The sequence below is a fragment of the Zingiber officinale genome, chromosome 11B (assembly GCF_018446385.1).
Source record: "Zingiber officinale cultivar Zhangliang chromosome 11B, Zo_v1.1, whole genome shotgun sequence".
In the NCBI taxonomy this organism is placed as follows: Eukaryota; Viridiplantae; Streptophyta; class Magnoliopsida; order Zingiberales; family Zingiberaceae; genus Zingiber; species Zingiber officinale.
Genome location: NC_056007.1, coordinates 58,628,477 through 58,642,372, shown reverse-complemented (window position 1 = coordinate 58,642,372; position 13,896 = coordinate 58,628,477). Strand labels below are relative to the sequence as shown.

At 39.5% G+C, this 13,896-nt stretch overlaps 1 non-coding gene across 1 annotated transcript; it reads right to left on the bottom strand.

The window, feature by feature from the left end:
- Positions 1-8,681: 8,681 nt before the first annotated feature.
- On the bottom strand, positions 8,682-8,753 carry TRNAN-GUU. The gene has a single exon. It is a non-coding gene; the product is annotated as a tRNA-Asn (tRNA).
- Positions 8,754-13,896: the final 5,143 nt, after the last annotated feature.

The window sequence follows — 13,896 nt, the reverse complement described above, 5'->3', positions numbered from 1 at the left end:
TCATGGTCAGAGAAGAGAAATGAATATCTCTCAGGCTGACGACGTACCCTATCAGACCTGCGAAGAGGTATGTCTACTTGAACCGGTTGTTTTTCCTCAACTCCTTGTGGAACAACATCATCCACAACACTTTGTGGTTCCAGTTCAATTTCCATCGAGGCATCAGTGCTATTGTTCGCATCTTGAACTTCTTCAAGATCGAACGCGCTCCCACTAGTCTTTCTAGAAACAAAGTCCCTTTCTAGAAAGACCACAGTCTTTGCCACAACTACCTTGTGTTGACTGGGAATGTAGAAGTAATATCCCTTAGTTTCCTTGGGATATCCGATGAAATAGCACTTGTCGGATTTAGGTCCTAATTTGTCTGAGACTTGACGTCGAACGCAAGCCTCACAACCCAAAATCCTCATGAAAGACACCTGGGCATCTCTCCCAGTCCATATCCTATATGGTGTCTTTATCACGACGTTGGATGGAACTCGGTTGAGTATAAAAGCTGCCGTGTCTAGAGCATAGCCCCAAAGGTATGTCGGAAGATCAGTGTGACTCATCATAGATCGTACCATATCTAATAGGGTATGATTCCTCCTTTCGGATACACCATTCCACTGTGGTGTTCCAGGAGGAGTGAGTTGGGATAGAATCCCACACTCAGCTAAATAGTCACGAAACTCATGGCTTAAGTATTCACCACCTCGATCTGATCAAAGTATTTTAATACTCTTGCCAAGCTGGTTCTGTACTTCATTCTTGAATTCTTTGAACTTTTCAAAGGATTCGGACTTATCTGTCATCAAGTACACATAACCATATCTACTGAAGTCATCAGTAAATGTGATGAAGTATCTATAACCGCCTCTAGCAGCGACATTGAAAGGGCCACATACATCACTATGTATGAGTCCTAACAAATCCGCTCGCTGTGCCCACTAAAGGGAGTCTTGGTCATCTTGCCTCATAGGCATGACTCGCATATCTCATATGATTCAAAATCAAATGAGTCCAGCAAACCATCCTTATGGAGCTGGGATAAGCGCTTGTCATTTATATGACCTAAGCGACAGTGCTAGAGATAAGTTTGGTTCAGGTCATTTGAATTGAACTTCTTGGTATTTATGTTATAAATAGGGCTCTCAAGATCTAGAATGTAGAGTCCGTTTATCAGAGGTGCACTACAATAGAACATATTATTTAAATAGACGGAACAACATTTGTTCTTTATTGTAAACGAGAAACCTTTCTTGTCTAAACGAGAAACCTTTCTTGTCTAAACAAGAAACTGATACAATGTTCTTAGTCAATGCAAGCACATAACAACAATCGTCTAACTCTAGTATAAGCCCAGAGGGCAGAGATAGAAAATAAGTCCCTACAGCAACAGCAGCAACCCGTGCTCCATTGCCTACTCGTAGGTCTATCTCGCCCTTTGTCAATGCTCTGCTATTTCTCAGTGCTTGTAGATTAGTACAAATGTGCGAAGCACATCCGGTATCTAATACCCACGACGAAGAAATAGAGATGTTGACTTCTATAACATTTATACCTGAAGTAGAAATCTTATTTCTCTTCTTGTTAAGATCTTCCAGGTATCCTGTGAAGTTCCTCTTCCAGTGCCCTGCTTGTCATTGATATAGTTGACGAAGATGTTCAACCATATCGTAAGCACACATCAACTCATGTTGCTTCTGAAGCTCAGAGTTCATGGTTGCGAGCATTAGACATGACACATCTAATGTGTCACCATCCCGGTCAGTTCGCGTGGCAGTGGCATGAGGAGCCTCCGGAATGGGCTGCTCAAGAACGTACAGTTTACGTTCCTGAGTGAGAACTATTCTCAGGTTCCTGTACCAGTCCAGGAAATTTGCTCCGTTGAGCTTGTCCTTCTTAAGGACAAAACACAGGGAGAAAGAGTTCATATTCGACGTCATGGTTATCTACAACAGAATAAAAGCAGAAATAAATATCATATTCTTTTAAAATCATTTAATTAGGCCTTTAATTAAATGATGCTCCCACTGAATTCTATAATTCTTGTGGGACAAGATCCACATCATACTAACCCTTGAGTTAGTTTTGGCTAATACGCCCAAGGCTTAGTATGATCAGTAGGTAACGATTACCAATTACATCTCTATGCAACTCTTGTTTATAAAATCAATATCCGCATTTATATTAAAACTCGAGTTAGCTTTGGCTAATACGCCCGAGAGTTAATATAGATGTGATTTTGACCTATCTTTTCCAACCGTTGGAAGAATGCCTATAGTTGACTCGATCTAACCGAGCAACTAGGAATACTCAATCTAATTGAGTTTGTATTCACCCATGCGTTGATAGGCGGGACCAAGATTGTCCCTCCGTACCCTACCAAGATAATATGTATTGCTCTACTTTGGCAGATTCAACAATACATGTGATCGAGGTAGTGATAGATATCACGGCACGGTTAGGCATTTAGAGTTGGTTCGATCGAGATCTAATCTAATCGAAAAGGATGCATCTTATGCACGACTTAGATCTAATCTAATCGCAAGGGTGCATCATGTGCACGACTTAGATCTAATCTAATCGTAAGGCACTAATTAATTAATTACTTATTAAACATGCATCATATACATAAGCAATTAACTAATTAATCTATTTGTGATTTAGTCATGGCCCACTATGATCTTCTCAAGCCAATGAGAAGATCGAATGGTCAACCTAGGGTCAACAGCTTCTCCAAGCTCCTCCCTTTGACCACCTTGTGTTGCTCGTGCCCGCCTCGGAACTCCGTCTCGTGTGGACCCTCCACCGCTCCAATTTGTACATTACAATTTGAAACTCGAGTTACATTCGAGTCTAAATCTAATTTACAAGCAGAATATATGAGAAAGGCACGACGCGCAGGTCACGGAAAAATAAAAACATACAACACGCGCAAACACATAACGGCACGCAGACCGTATTATGAATTACAACACAATCCAATCATATTGGGTTTTTGGGCCATGACTATTACAAAATTAATATATAATTCAAAATTATATATTTTCATAATTTTCTATAATTTTAAAAATAATTTTTTTTACAATTTTTACGAGTAAAATTTCCCGGCGGCCCCGTTTAGCGGTTTCGGGCGCAATCGCGGAACGGATCCCCTTGCGGGGACAGGGGCAGCGCCCCTACCCGCGATCTAACCATCGCGAGGGTTCCTTTGCGATCCAACAGCGCCCAAACTCGCTGTCCCAAAACGATTTGGGTCGAGACATTGCCGTTTCGGAAAATCTTCCCGGCAGGTTCGTTTTTAGCGATTTCGGGTGCAATCGTGGAGCAAATCCCCTTGCGGGGTTAGGGGCAGTACACCTATCCACGATCTAACCATCGTGAGATGCTCCTTTGCGATCTAATGGCACCCAAGCCCGCTGTCCCAAACGGATTTGGGGCAAAACGAAGCCGTTTAAGGAAAAACTTCCCGGTAGCCGAAGCCTACAAGTACCGAGATACTTATGCTTCGCTTCTACGGAAAAATTACCCATAAAAATATAAAAAAAAATTTTTTACAGAAAATCACAGAAGGTTTAGTTTTCATAAAACCAAAAATTAAACTCGTACAAGCCTTGCACGTGGCTCTGATACCACAGTTGGGTTTTTCGGGCCGCGAAAACCGCTTTTCGCGTCGCGGAAACCCCGAATCACCCAAAGTCGTAGATCCGTGCAAGGAAAACCAAACAAAAATTACGAGTACGAGTTTTAAATATCTAGATCTATGCCTAGATCTATGTGTTAAGAAGTATACCTTGAAGCGTGCCCTTTCGCGTTCCTGCTCGTCCAAGGAATTGCCGGATCTCTAGATCGTCAAGCGTCGGTCCTTTAGAAGTATCCACACGGACACGTAGGTGGAGAAAACCTCACACAAAGGTGTGCTAGCACCTTGGTAAGATTCGGCCAAGCAAGGAGGAGAGGGAGAGCTTGAGAGGAAGAAGATACACCCTTGAATGGAAAAATGAATTCACATTCAAACAAAAAGTGGTCGGCCACTTCCAATAGCATAACTCCCCATTAAATGCAATTAATGTGAAGTTATTAAGAAAATGACTTTGTAACTTCCATGAGGTGGCACCCATGATGATGTGGAGTAACATCATTGGTCCACTTCAATGTCAACTCACCAATGAGGTGGCATAAAGTCAAGTCTAACTTGACTTTTAATCTTCCTCTCAAGTCAAGTCAAACTTGACCAAATCTCTTCCATGGTTGATCTAATCTAACCATTTGATTCAAGCCAACTTAATATAATGAATCTAATTCATTAAATTAAGTTGATTTAATGAGTCATAATCTAAATTAGACTCATTGAATACATGAATCAACTTGAGACCAACTCAAGTTAGCCCAATTAGGATTACTCTTAATCCAATTTAATTCATCAAATGAATCTAATCCTCTTGGTTCATCATATGAACCTAATCTCCATCTAATTGTCCTAAGTGTGTGACCCTATAGGTTCTTGTAACGTTGGCAATACCCTAAACCCATTTAGGAGCATAAGTAATGAGCGGTATCTAGCAACACATCATTACTACACAAGTTACAAGAATGTCGAGATCCAACATCACCTTGTGACTACTAATTGTGACTCCTCACAATATATGACAAGTGTCCTTCTATCCTAGACATCTAGATTGATCAATGTGAGGCATAGACCGTGTCATCCTCTGACCAATCTAAATCTTGAACTCCAAGTAGACTCACTAAATCAAATGAGCTCAATATCCTATATTGACTCATTTGGGCATGATCATGCACTTCGTGGTCTCACTCTATCAAGAATACCGATGTCACTCCCGTCATATAGGAGGGATAGATCCCATCTACATCACTCACATCCCTCCGCATAATTTGTTACATACCCAGTAATCGCCTTTATAGTCCACCCAGTTACGGGTGACGTTTGACGAAACTAAAGTACATAACTCCTTATGTAGGGATCTATGGTGACTTCAGGTCTAAGGACTAGTAGTCATACTAATAGCCACATGAGAAAGTGTATGACACTCATATAATGATCCATGATACTTTCTCATGGCGGGTCATTCAGTATACATTCTCTAATGTATACTCATGTGTCAACTTGATATCTCTATATCCATGACTTGTGAGATCAAGTCATCGAGTTGACCTACATGCTAGTCTTATTGCATTAACATTGTCCCTGAATGTTAATACTCGACTAGGAATGATTAAGAGTAGTGTTCCCTATATCATCTCACTATCGGTTCAACTAACCGATTGATATAGGTGAGAACCATCTACTCAAGGACATTATTATACTTAGTTTATTTGGCACCAATACAAGTAAGTATAATAACCAAAATCCAAATACCTTTATTAATATACAAGAATATGATATAATGAGTCCATACAATCATCAAATGATTGGCTCTAGGACTCTAACTAATAAGTTGGTCAAGCAGAAAGCAACACTGTGTTGCTCTATCCACTACTAAAGCTTAATACATAGCCCTAGGAGAATGTGCTTCTCAACTTTTGTGGATGATGCATACACTAAAAGACTATTAGCTAGAATACAAAAATAGAAAAAATTTAATTGACAATATGAGTTCAATTAATCTAATCAAAAATCTAATTCACCACTCTAGGACTAAAAACATAGAGGTAAAACACCATTTTGTAAGGGAGCATATAGCCAAAGGTGAAATTGTACTCAACTATGTTTAGTCCAAATCAAACCTAGCTGACATTTTCACAAAACCCTTACCTGAACTTGAGTTCAGTGCACTTAGAAGGCAAATAGGAATGTGTTGGGTAGAATAGATTTTGATTTTCAAATCAGTTTCCTACCTTTATTCTTAATTGCTTTACTTGTTTTCAAAATCATCTTGTATTTCAAAATTCTAGGAAAAATTTTGTTTTCAAAATTCCAAGTTTACTAGATTTTCAAATTTGGACTTAGCCTAGGCTCTACCTTAGAAATCATGTTCCCCTAGAATTCAGCCAGAGCATCTCACAAACACCTAGGTTTACCTTGATTGTGTTTGAAAAACTTAGAATGGTGTGAGATGCATAGGGTACAGTCTGGACTCAAGAATGCTTATATCTGTGCATCAATATGAGTCTGGGCGTTAAATACCTAATTTATAGTAATCAAGTCAAGTCATCCAGCCCTAGTCAAATCTAACTGGATCTATTGACTTACTTGACTAACCAAGTGAAAGTTGTTGTCCTCTAGGCAATCAACTAGTAGCTAGATGGTTAGACATGTGGCCAAGAAATTAAGTGTTTGATCTTTAGGGTTACTCAACTTACACATCAGGGCTCTGATACCTTACTAAAAGAACTTAGTTAACTTGCAATCAATTTAACTCGACTCATGCTTGGACATTAAGATTTAAACTAATTGCTCCTCCTTGGCCATTAAGTATTTTGGAATTCATTATTCGTTTAAATATTTTTTAAAAACCGTCTTAGACTTTCTTAATATTTTTTTCTTTTCAAAGTCTTTTAAAAAATTTAGTGAAGTTGATTTATTTTTTTAAGTTATTGTTCAAAAAGCTTGTTCAAAATTAAGAAAATATTTACCAACAAAGCTTTTTTGAATCTATTTAATAGAGTTTGAAATTTTATTTTTCCCAAAAGATTTCAACTAAGTTTCAAAATTGGCTAAAGTTATTTTTCAAAGTAAACTTTTTACTAGCTCTTTAAACCTAGTTATTTCTTTAGACATTTAGCTAAGAGTTTTACAATGAAACTTAATTATAAAAAGCTAAGTGTTTGAAAAGTTCTTAAAATTAGCCAAATATCCTTTCTCTAAAAGCTAAGTGTTTTCCTTAAAAGTTTTTTTTTAAAACTTAATTCAATTTTCCTACTTAAGAAAATCCCTTTTTAGACTTTTAAGCTTAATGAAAAATATTCAAATAAAGTCTTTAAAAGCTTAAGTTTTCAAAATTTTGGCTAACCAGAGTTGTTTTGCACTTAAACTATTTTCACTTTGCAAAATTTTACTAAGTTTTTCCTACAAAGTTTTTCCTACAAAGTTTTAAAAGTCAGGTGTTTTAAATGTTATTTTTGAGCTTCAACATTTTTACTAAGTTTTTCCTACAAAATTTTTTGATATATGGCAAAGGGGGAGAGTAGGGTAAAAAATTCAAATTAAGGATAAGAGTTCTCTTATTAAGGGGGAGCCTTAACTTTCAAAATTTTAAATTTACCTTAACTTTCATAAAGTTTAAAATTTCTCTAGCTTGTACTTAACTTGTTACTTAAGTATGCTTACGTTTATGCTTAAACTTCTTATTTAAATGCATGCTTATGTTTATTTTTGTTTTACTTAACTTTGAATTTGAGTTGTCATAATAAATAAGGGGGAGATTGTTGGTGTGGGAAGCATCAGACGATCGAACCCAAGTTTTGATAATGGAAAAGGGTTCAAAGTTAAGTCGTCTTGTGATCTAACAGTTTAAATGAGCTTGTAGGAAAAGTCCTAAGTGTACTTAGGCAAAAGTCTTAGCTGTGGTTAGGCAGGTGGAAAACCCTAGGGGGTGGTAACCCTAGGTCATAGGGGGTGGTAACCCTGTGGGTCGAGAGCTTCAGGCAAAAGTCCTAAGGGGTGGTAACCCTAGCTGGAATGTCCTGGTGTCGCGAACCAAGTGGAAGACTGGACGGTGATAACCATGATTTTACTGTACTATTTTGATTCATATATGCATGGTTTGATGTTGATTTCATAGGTTTAAATCATGGTTACATCACATTTTGTGCATTGTATAGATTTTGGATCTAATTACAATTTATTATATTTTTGTGTTATTTGATGCTAATATTTGATTCTTATTTTGTAGGCATCAAAGGATCTTGGATTTGGATCTATTCAAATCGAAATTGGGCTCGAATCGGAGTTTAAACGAGAAGATCAAGCTTTGGGTCGATTTGGATCGTTCGTTGAAGATTGGAGAGATCTGAGCCATCCGTTGAGAATTTCATCCATCAGACCTAATGAGGAGTAGATCTAAGCTATTGATGAAGATCCAGAGGTTTTGATCCAGATCTGAGTTCATATAGCCATTGATCCAACCGAATTAATCTGGATCGTTCATCAAGGATTGAGCAGATCTGAACCATCTAGTGAGGATCTGGTCGATCTGACCTAAGGGAGAGTAGATCCAGACCCTAGATGAAGATCAGTACCTCCGGATCGGATTTTGGATGACTTTTCACCGTTGATCAAGAGCCAAATCAATCACAGTCGTCCGTTCAGATTTGGAACAGAATCAAAACAGAAGCTACAGTAGCTTCTAGGCTTCGTCGATCCTCCACAGCGCTGTTCTTCGTCCCCGGTAACGACGCCAAAATTTGATAACCGAATCTGTCACATCCGCTAATCAAATTGTACAAATGTATTTCCACTGAACCCCTTAATTTTGCAATAACGTTGTAGTAACGAGCCCAGGATCGATCTCTCAAGGAACAAACGGTAGGATATAATCTTAGAATCGTATTTTATTCCTATTTTTGGGGTTTTTAATATGTAAATGGGGGTTATCAAATATCATAGAACAGAATGTGATACGATTAGATAGAATGCAATAGAAACAAAGACAGCGAACGGGTTACCTACTCCTAACGGTCAAAGCGAGCCTTTTAATTCCATTCTTCATTCTTTAATTAAGAATGAATCAAATCTCCCCAAGTAGGATTCGAACCTACGACCAGTCAGTTAACAGCCGACCACTCTACCACTGAGCTATTGAGGAACAACGGAAGATTCGACCTCATAGCGTGCAACTCCCGTTCTCAACCCATGAACAATATGAGTCCGAAGCTTCCTTCGTAACTCCCGGAACTTCTTTGTAGTGGCTCCGTTCCATGCCTCATTTCACAGGGAACCTCAAAGTGGTTCTATTTCATTATATTCCATCTATATCCCAATTCCATTCATTTAATATCTCTTTGGTGTCATTGACATAAGAGATGTCATTTATAGTCTATCTGTTTCTATATATGGAAAGTTAAGAAATTATCATAATTATCATATAATAAGCAAAAAATTGCAATAGAAAAGAAAAAGGAGGGTTTGTAATGATTTTTAAATCTTTTCTACTAGGTAATTTATTATCTTCATGCATAAAGATAATAAATTCGGTCGTTTTGGTCGGATTCTATTATGGATTTTTGACTACATTCTCCATAGGGCCCTCTTATCTCTTCCTTCTTCGAGCTCGGGCTATGGAAGGAGGAACCGAGGAGGAGGTAGCAGCAACAACTGGTTTTATTATGGGACAACTCTTGATGTTCATATCGATCTATTATGCGCCTCTGCATCTAGCATTGGGTAGACCTCATACAATAACTGTCCTAGTTCTACCCTATCTTAGGATTATTGTTTTTCTATTTTCTCTCTTTTCTTGTTTCTATTTTTTGTGGTTGTAAAAATTAGAAAACATTGTTAGGGGCTTAATTATTTCATCTCTTGTATACATGTGTGTTATCTTGTCTATTTCCTGTGTCTTTTGATGGTATTTTCATGAGTGTTTCAGGAGAGATCAGGAAATCTGTGTATTATCATCAGTTTTAGAGTTTCAGTGTGTTCAGAACCTCAGACTTAATGAGCAACATGAAGGACACTGAAAAGACTCTCAGAGAGCTTTGGGCACCAGATTTGTCAGTCGATTCATTTTGCATCAAATATTCTGATTTGGGAGTAGACTTCGAGTTATGAAAAATTGTTCATTTATTATCGAAGTTTCATGGACTTTCTGGTGAAGATCCCAACAGACATCTGCATGATTTGGAGATGATTTGTTCTTCATGGAACCCACTTGGCATATTAGAAGAAGATGTTAGACTTAGAGCATTTCCATTTTCAGTAGCAGATTCAGCAAAAGATTGGTTGTATTGTCTCCCACCCAATTCAATTTCCAGCTGGATCGAGATGAAGAAAGTATTTCTGGCGAGGTTCTTCCTGCTTCTAGGATGACAGCTATTTGGAGGAGTATTTGTGGAATCCAACAATTCACAGGAGAACCGTTTCAAGATTATTGGGATAGATTTAAAAGACTTGTTGCTAGTTGCCCTCAGCACCAGATAAGCGATCAACTACTGATTATGTACTTCTATGAGGGGTTGTGTCCCATGGGCAGGAGTATGGTTGATGCAGCTAGTGGAGGGGCTCTAGTGAACAAGACATCTACTCAGGCCAGAGTGTCACGCCCCAAAGGTGTCTCTGCCAGACAAAAATTCGGCAGCATCTCCCCTCTACCGGTGACAATCTGAAGCATCACTACAAGCAAAATACATCAGCCACATGCAGCTGGAATATTTATATACACAACCACGCAGTTATAATAACAGCCCACACGACTGGAATGAAACAATCACAACCACGCAGTTATATATAAAACAGCCCACACGGCTGTACTAAAAACCAACACAGCGGAAAAATGAAAACGGAAAGCCCAATACAACACAATCAACACACTGCTAGCCGGCTAGGCTTTATACAACAAACACAACAGCAAATACAACAACCCACCAAATACAACAAATACAAATAAAACATATACAAAACCAGAAACGACCTTCGGATGTGACGTAAAACCCGGCAGACAGGATACTCCAAGCGACACACCAACCATCTACCTGAAAACATAAAGATATACATGCGGTGGTGAGTATAGGTAACTCAGCGGGTAATAGAAAAGGTAGTGCATGGTCTATACATAAACATAGAGATCAAAGGTATACAGTCTCAGTAGGGAATCAAAGAATATGATCTTACTATCATAATCAATGCATCTGAACATATCAGACCTACTAACTTGACATACATTCAATATAAACCACAACCGACATAATGATAGATACATACCCAATTTGGAATCAACACCTGGTACAATGGTCAGTAAACTCACCATATCTGCAACAGACCTACTCGTGACACCTGTGCAATATAAATACGTGTCATGCCCCCAGAAGAGTCCCTGTCCGAGAAAATTTCGGCAGCATCTCCCCTGTACGGCGGACAATCAAAATTTTCTACAAGCACTAAATACTCAGCCACAGGCGGCTGGAATAATAACAGTAATGAAAATCAATCACCACGCAGTTTATATATATATATTCAGCCTCTGGCTGACACAACCACGCAGTAATAATACTCTGACTCGAAATCAACCCTACTCAACTACACTCGTAAAGCCAAATCCGATTTTTTTCTTACCTCTTCTGCCGTTCAGGCAGGCATGTAGTAGAGTAAATCCAAATCATACGAAAAGTTCATCCAACGGAAGGATTCCATACAATATCCATATGTAAGTCCAAAACAAAACTAAAATAATGTCTGATAGCGAAAAGCTAAAATGAAACAACTCAAAAACCAGCAGCGGAGTAGCACTACGTGCAGTGGGGACTAGCGACTGGAACTCCCTCCTGACAGCATCAACCTGAAAATAACAACAATGGAGGCGGGTGAGTCCAACACTCAGCACTTGATATGCAAAGTAAAGAAATAACACCTAACACTAATCATGCGATAGTCTCCGATATAAGAAAGATATATATGCATCGAAGTAAACAGAGAATCTCAGACTAACCAGTCCCGAGTATAAGGTCAAACAGTCCGAGTGGTATAGGAATCTTGATGCATGTCAAACATAGGTATCCAAACAATATGCAGCATATAAATGCAGCAACCACAAACACAAACAATAAATGCATCATGCATATGATGTCAATGATGCGTCCTGGTCACCCCGACGCCATCGATCATCTCATACAAACGTGAGGCCGAGTGGGTAGGGCTGTGACAACCGTGCACTCTGTCGTCACTACTCCTGATGAGTGACCGAGTGGACGGGATGTTGTCGGAGTACACCTATCCTCCTACCCCAAATCATAGATGGGGGAGCGCAATGCTCTCAACTCCCGGTACTCAAAGACGGGGAGGAATCCCTGCCGGATAACACGTTGTGTCACACTACCCATGAGCGGACCAACGGTGCCTAACAGAGTCCCTGCTGCAACACACTCAGCCTGAATCGACCACTAACCCATGAGTGGTGGTGTGTGCAGATCCATGTAACTGGCGATGTGCTCAGCAATAATGGAGCGGACTATCGCACAGCATGCAATCATGCAAATGATGCATGGCAATAACCATATAAACATCCTGACCTAATCCATATATATAGAAATGTGCACCCTAGGTCAAAGAATCATATCAAATCAAGGTACACAGAAGGTATAAAAACCTAGGTCCTGAACATGGTCAAGCATGGCATATCACTACCCCTATAAGCATATATAAACAGGTAAAATATACCTGAGATGCAAAACCAATCAATCAATCAAGCATGTAAGATTTGGGTAGTGATTAACCGAAAACAGATAAGAAACATAATTAATGCATCATGTTAATTTAATTACTAAGCATATCAAATGACATAAGTCAAAAGTACCCGCCTCCGACAAAATGGTCCAAATCCGACGTCGAGATACCGTCTCGAATCAGAGCCCTGTGTAAACAAAAATACCTTTACTTTTATTTAGCTAGAATACAAATAAACAGCTAAATAAATCCTAAATAGAAATTTAGGGATAAACCCTAAACCATTTCCTTCGACCTTTCTAACGGTTAGTTAGGGTTAATTACCTTAACCCCAAACCACCTTTTTTTTGATAAAAATCCAAAAACCTAAATCCATATAACATAATTATTCTACACAACCTAATGATGAATAAATTATCAATAGGTATCAAGATTATACCTAAACATGGATTAATTAAATATTTTCCTAATCCAATACATGAATCAAACTCATCAACACGTAACAATTACTCTGCTTCTTACCTTGATTCAAACCTCTGCTCTTGATCCAACCACTGGTGATGCTGGAACCAATCAATCCACAGAATAGCACCTTGCTGGAATTTGATCAGAATCGAAGGTAGAATCTTCAAGATCACCACCAATCAGTGAGGAGGAGCCAAGACTCGGTAAAGGGCAAAGATCAAACTCAGCAGGCAAAGTGGCGTGGGCACTGGGGTTCGGCAGAGAGGAAGGAAATACAGCCGTGAAAACGGCTAGAACTCGTAGTGGTCCGTGACCAATACCTAGGGCACAACAACTGGGCCGGCAGTGGCAGCGGTGAAGAGGCTAAGGCAGAGGTGGTCGGCGGTGAATCTAGGCACGGCGACGGCGGCCGACGCTGAGAAACCGGTGCCGGCAGTGATGTCGGGCGCTTGGTTTCCCGTGGCCGGCGCTGCCTCGGAAAGGAGAGGGAAGGCCGACGCGAGGGCTGAAGAGCAACACCCGACGGTGTTAAGTCACAGGCGATGGTGGTCGGCGCTCGGAAGAGAGAAACCGCCGGCCGGTGGTTAGGGCAGAGAGGAGAAGAAAGGAGGCGGCGTCGGGATGGAGCTCGGGTGCGCGAGGGAGAGAAACGGAGGGATTAAGGAAAATAAAGAAAAATATAAAGAAAAAGAAAAGTAAAAAGGAAAAGAAAAATAAAACTTTTCCTTATTAAAACTGGGTAGCCTAAACAGGCTTTTCCGGGCCCCATCTTGATCCCCGTTAACTCATCCGTACGAACTCCGAAAAATTCCCGAAAAATGTCCAAAAATTCCGGAAAATTCCCTTATTCATATCCGCCTATTTCCGGTATTTTACAATACGACTGCAAATACATGTAAAATAAATGACATGTATGTAGTATGACAACCATATGCAACAATCATATCGCAAACAAATGCAACATACCACAAACACATGCAACTAGTATCTACTAGGCATGTATGCAAATATATCTCCAACAATGCACCGCGCATCAAATGCAAATGTGCATGCATGCTCCATGGTCACCCCCGCCACCTCTCTAGACACCACGACCCCTGTATGGC